The sequence below is a fragment of the Acartia tonsa genome, chromosome 2 (genome assembly GCF_053477335.1).
Source record: "Acartia tonsa isolate MP-2025a chromosome 2, ASM5347733v1, whole genome shotgun sequence".
Classification (NCBI taxonomy): Eukaryota; Metazoa; Arthropoda; class Copepoda; order Calanoida; family Acartiidae; genus Acartia; species Acartia tonsa.
The window spans coordinates 54,429,449-54,435,448 of record NC_137261.1 but is presented as its reverse complement, the minus strand read 5'-3'; positions in this window follow the sequence as shown (position 1 = coordinate 54,435,448).

Genomic DNA, 6,000 nt, shown 5'->3' with positions numbered 1-6,000 from the left:
TGGCATGTGTTCCACTAAAAAAAACATAAATAATAATCGTGATATGTCTCTACGAGTCTTTTCAACAAATGTACTTACAATTTTTTTCGACTTTTATACATTAATGTTTTAATTATTAAGTTCTGACACTCTACAAGTGTTATTGTTCGTCTGTTCTACCGTTTTAGAGCTTCGCTTTTTTAGATGCTGTCATCCCTGTTTGATTTGATTTTAATAAAAATCTTTATTTGGCTTATTTTTACGTCAACTGTTCATATATTTCCTTATTAAGCTCAAATCCTCTAATTTAACATCGCTCTAATTAAAATTTATTTTCAAGTTTTACTTCTGTAAGTAAATTATGATCCTACATAACATTGCATTGCATATATATTTATTAGATGAAAAAAAATATTTATACATAATAATTAGTAATTATATATTTTCATGGATTGAGAGATTTGTTCTTTAAAACAAATTTTTTAAGTTAAAAAATATATATATATAATTTGGCATAAATTTTCACATTTAGAAAGAAGTGAAAGAGGGGTGGGGTTGTTTAAATTTCTTATTTCTTAACCCTGAGAGGCCTCATGGGAAAGTTGAAGTAACACCGCTTTAAGTATTAGTTACAAGAGACATTTAAAATAAAGTGTATACATTTTTTTAGGATAATTTTAAAAAAAGCTTTCCTGGACCTATAATAAGCTTCCCTGTAAAGGAGATCCATATCGGTTTAATCGTTATAAACAGAGACATCCTGTTACTTAAACATATCTTAAATATATCGGATTGTTTTGTGAAGCTTTTTATAGTGCCTTTAAAAAATGACGCCCTACTGGCCATGGACGTCCAAGAGGGGGGGGGGGGTAAAGGGGTGATCCCCCCCCCCCCAAATGAATTTGGCACCCCCCTAAATTTTGGATTTTCAATTTTTACCCCCCCCCCCCCCCAAATAAAAAAATGCCTCTATGAAATAAAGATTATCCCCCCAAAAATTTTTATTTTCAAAATTTTACCCCCCCCCCCCCAAATAAAAAAGCTTGGACGCCCCTGCTACTGGCCTAACATTGGTCATTTGTATTATATTAACTAAAAGATTTTTTTTATCAAGATACTTCTCTCAAACCCGAATATAATACAAATGTACATTAAGAAACTATTATTAATATTCATTAGCGAATGTTCATTACACAATGATTTATAATATGTGTGATTAGTCAGAGAGAGAGAAGGGAAAATGGGTTGTTTATTACACTAGTCCCCAAAGTTGTATAATAATGTTTTATACTCGTTGGCTGAACAAATTGGGAACGTTTCAATCACTAATTTTAATCTACAGAAGGGGTTATTTTTGTGTTTCATCATTGGGGATGCACATCAATTTATCGGTCATTGTACTATACCTTTAGATCCCTGGTGATTAGTTCTTAATCAGAGACAAATATTGAGAGGAAAAAACAGGGATCCTAAAGAAGACAATGGACGATAAATGTATTACCATATCCAATTGTGAAAAAAAATTACAGATATATCGATTAAAATTGATAGATGAAAAACTTTGGACACCAATCCATGAAAAAACTTCTATTGAATTGGAAACCCATTATCCCCTCCCTTCCTGCTTTTAAGATTAACTCTTAACAGTCGGGCCCCTTGCCGCACCTTAATCGGTCGGTGGGGGGGGGGGGGGAATTCAACGCCCCCCTCCCTATTATCTCAGTTTCTATTAGAGCTAAAGGGCTAATTTTTTTTGTGCAAGTCCCCTGTTTGATAATGAATTTCCGACCTAAAGTAAGTCAAAGTCAATTTTCGCTCCCTTCACCCTTTTATTTAACAACCTTTGTTTTTAGGTCCTTTTTTACTTAAAAATTTCAAACGGATGTAATTTTCTTATTTTTGAAGCTAGAAGAAAATTACTTTTGCAGAAAATGTTTATCTTTATGTAAATTTTATATTAGAAATATCAAAATATAAATTTCAGCGGCCGCAGCTGTAATTGGCAGCTGCCAGTCGCCGAAGTCGTTAAGGGTTAAGTAAATTATTTTTTTTTACCCCATCTCAGTGCAAAACTATTCATACATAAGTGAACATATTTCCTTCTGAAAATCTATATTAATAATAGAATTACTTAAAGTAGTGTATAACAAAAAATATAGTTGTAGAAATGACAATGTACATAATGTTTTGATACATCCTTCGGCTGCAGTACAATTATAAGAAAACATATTAGTAGCAAAACTACTCTATAATTGCCTCTGTCTGACCATCCGTCCGAAAGACCAAAACGTTCCGATAAATTGAATTTTTCAGCTGCTATTACAGCTAGAACTCATTTTTTTCTTGCTTACGTTCTTATCATCATTTGTTTTTTTTGGTACTAGCGGCTTCGCCCCTAGCCTCTAGGGGCTTTGCCCAAAGAGGTGATAAAAAAAAATTAGGCGAAATTCGTAAAAGGACCAAGGAAATCTTTTGCATTAAAAAAAAGGACCAAGGAAATCTTCTGCAAAAAGAAAAAAATGGGGGGGATTTTTTATTTTTTGGGGGGTTGGGGGTCTCCCACCCCCCAATAAAATAGCCTAAAACCACCACAGGACCAGTAGGTATATTCCCTGAAGAGTAGAATCAGATCGGTTAAGTGGTTACCGAGATCTTAAGCTTCAGACGGACGGACAGACAGACAGACATCAAGCTACTTTGTATTAGGGATATACCATCTATAGCAGTCCGGATGCTATAAGGCAGATTTTCATACAGTTTTTATGAGAGTATTTAAAACTCTCTAGTTAACTCTATTACATGGAAAGCTCATTGTTAGTAATTGATGTTTAATACTATAATAAATGCTCCAAGTAATAATAATTATCACAACAGGAAATCCTGTGATATCTTTTGAAATCAGACACAGGCTGTATTTTTTTTGTAAAATTAAATATATAAGATTAATCCGATATTTTTTTCAAACAACTAAATTAGGTTTAAGCCTTCATATCAAGAATCAAGGTTTTCTTTGGAGTACAGTAAAACAGGAAATTAAAATAGATTTGAATTGACAAAATATTTTAAGCAAAACCAACAGATCTATAGTATAGATGGATATATGAATAATTACCCCCCCCCCCCCCTCTTTTTTAATGACATTTTTCGTCTACTACTTAATTGTTTTCTGCTACTTGTCTGTGTCAATGTGTTATCTTTGGTTGATTTTCAAAGACCCTATTAACATTCGGCACAACCACCTTGTCATTGGTAAAACATGATATTATATGGGAAGAATTGCCCTCCATTGTTTTCGCTCCCCCAAAGCTTTACACCCCTATGGTGAATCACTGTGCACGCCCCTAAATTGATTCTCAGACAAATTACATTGTAACTAATTTAAGTCAAAGCGTCGGGATTCAAGAGGGGTGACAAATTATTTAATTTCTATGATTTGTTGTACAACTTTGTCTCTACAGGGATAGGGACAGAGAGAATAAATATTTATCAATGTTTAATTTTATGATTTGTTTTTGTGTTAATAATTTGCCAGTCGTAACAACTAGTTCTATGTTCTTTTTGGTGTTATAAGAAAGCTAGACATCTGATAAATAATGAACCAGGACTTACCTGGATTCGGGATGGTGCCTTTAAACGTTTATAAAATTATTTTTCCTTCTAAGAGTTGAATCACAAAAATTGATAAGGTTATATTTTTGGATGAGGGTAGTTACAACCCCCCCCCCCCCCCTCCCCCTCTACTGTCCTATTTTTATAAGTAACATGGAGTGATCAACACAGTCTATTTAAACATGTTATTTTTATTTTTTTTTTTGAAAAGTCCAATATACGGTTGGTTATAAATAAAAAGACATGATATTTGGGTGAGTAAAAAATCTATACCTAATGTTGAACTGAAGTATTGATAAGTATTTTTACCCCAGTTGGGGTGGAGGAGGGGGGGGGGGGGTGGAGTGTGATATTACCTAAGAAGAAAAAGGGGGAAATGGTGAGGTTTTTAAATTTGGGCTTTTAAGTTATGACTAATATTATAAAAAAAATTTAAACACACAAAGGCATCTTTTAGATAATCTGCATTACATTGGTTCCGTGATAGTTTTAGGCTATTTTATTTTCAGATGTAAGTCTTGGGATGTTTTTGATATTTGAAGTATTTTTTTTTGTCTTTATTTCTTGCTTATTTGATCCTCTCTGTGTATATGTCTGTATACTAATGACTCAACACTTAAGTTTGAATTTTCAATTAATCAAAACTTTATATACTACACACATCACACACACAATTTCACACACATATACACTCACACACACACACACACACGAACAAACACACCAAACACACACACACACTAGTAAGATGAATAAATGAAATTAATATGCGTTTTAGCGACAAATTACTGCTCTTTTTTACAAGATTATTTAAATTGTTCTTATCGTAGTTAATTTTTTTTATATGTGGAAAGATTATGTAGTTCATATTTGTATCTGTTTAAAAAGCCAAGATTTGTTAACTATAAGAATTTTAATTCAAAAAGTTTTAATGCTATTTCGTATCCACAAACGTTCTTTCAAAATTAGATTTATTTAAGTCTGTGAAACAAAAACAAGGCTCCAATGTCCTTTAATTAACGATTTATCAGCCCGATGTAAGGCTAGATTTGGTATTAATTCTACTGTGATAATACTTTTCTCAACTTTTTTAGAAATGGTCTAAAGTTGGTTGATTTATTCTTGACTGATAATTATAAATCAATAAATGTTGTGTTGGGTTTAATGTATTACATCTAAAACTTGGCAATTTCTTCGAACAGATAAAAAAACAGTACAAAAACCGCAGAATAAAGTTAAAGGTAACCTTTTTTGTTGTGTAACAGTAGCGTTGAACAGTTGAAACCTCTCACCCCGTTTAGTTAAAATAGAGGGGGTGTGAGATTTAGAGAGTTGTCATACAGACTATAAGGGGGGTTCCAGGATGGTTAATATTACCCTCCAATCATTCATAAAAGTAAAAAATGCCTCCTTTGACTGACCAATGACGCGCAAAGCGCGGATTTATTCCACACACCCCCTTTAATACAGGGAGAGGTTGATTTTTTTGCTTGACACCCCCATCGATGTAACAGTAGTGAAGGGGTTATCCACCCCTTCTGCACGCCACTGGTCTTGAATCACACAATTGCTTTCATAGAAAAACATGGCACCGCAGTTATATGTATTTATGCAACATAATTTAAAAAGGCATCTTTATCTAATTCGTAAATGCTGCTATCAGCCGTAGAAAGCTGTCCTTATAAGCTGCTTATACGCCCTAATTTAGCTGAAGGTTGTCCAAATTATGGCGAGCCATTGTAGTAGCGGCTAGTAGCAAAAACGGCGGCAAAATGCGGTTGCTGAGCTTTGTAAAAAATAAAATACTTCCACATTGTTTGATGTTGTATTATGCAACTCTGAGTGTTGTCATCCTTGTTAAAAATTAAAATCTTGTTTCTTTTGATTTTCAAGTTTTACACGTTTCTATACTTCAACAAATCAAACACAAACAAGAATAAACACATCCATTGAAATAATTTAGTAAATATAAAAAAGTATTTCTCATAGCATTATTTTGATTGTTCTATTACAAAAAAAACTTTGGTTAACTTAAAATGGTTAGCAACAAAATTACAGATACAGAAGCAGAAACGTCCAAGCTTTTTTATTTTAAGGGGGTAAAATAAGGTGTTTCAAATGTTTAAGCGAGGTCATCTAATGTATTTTTCAAAATTTTAAGAGGGTAAAATGAGGGGTTTTAATGTTTGAGGGATGTAAACACTTCTTTACCCCCACCCTTGGACGTAGAATTAAGGTATAAAATCTCTTTAATAAAAAACAAGGATGACAACATCCGTAAAAGTGAAGCTTTGAAACAGTAGGACAAACGAACATCAACACTTGTAGAGTGTCAGAACGGAATAATCAGAATATAAATGTATAAAAGTAAAAAAAAATTGAAAGTAAATTAGTTGAAAACTGTGTAAATAC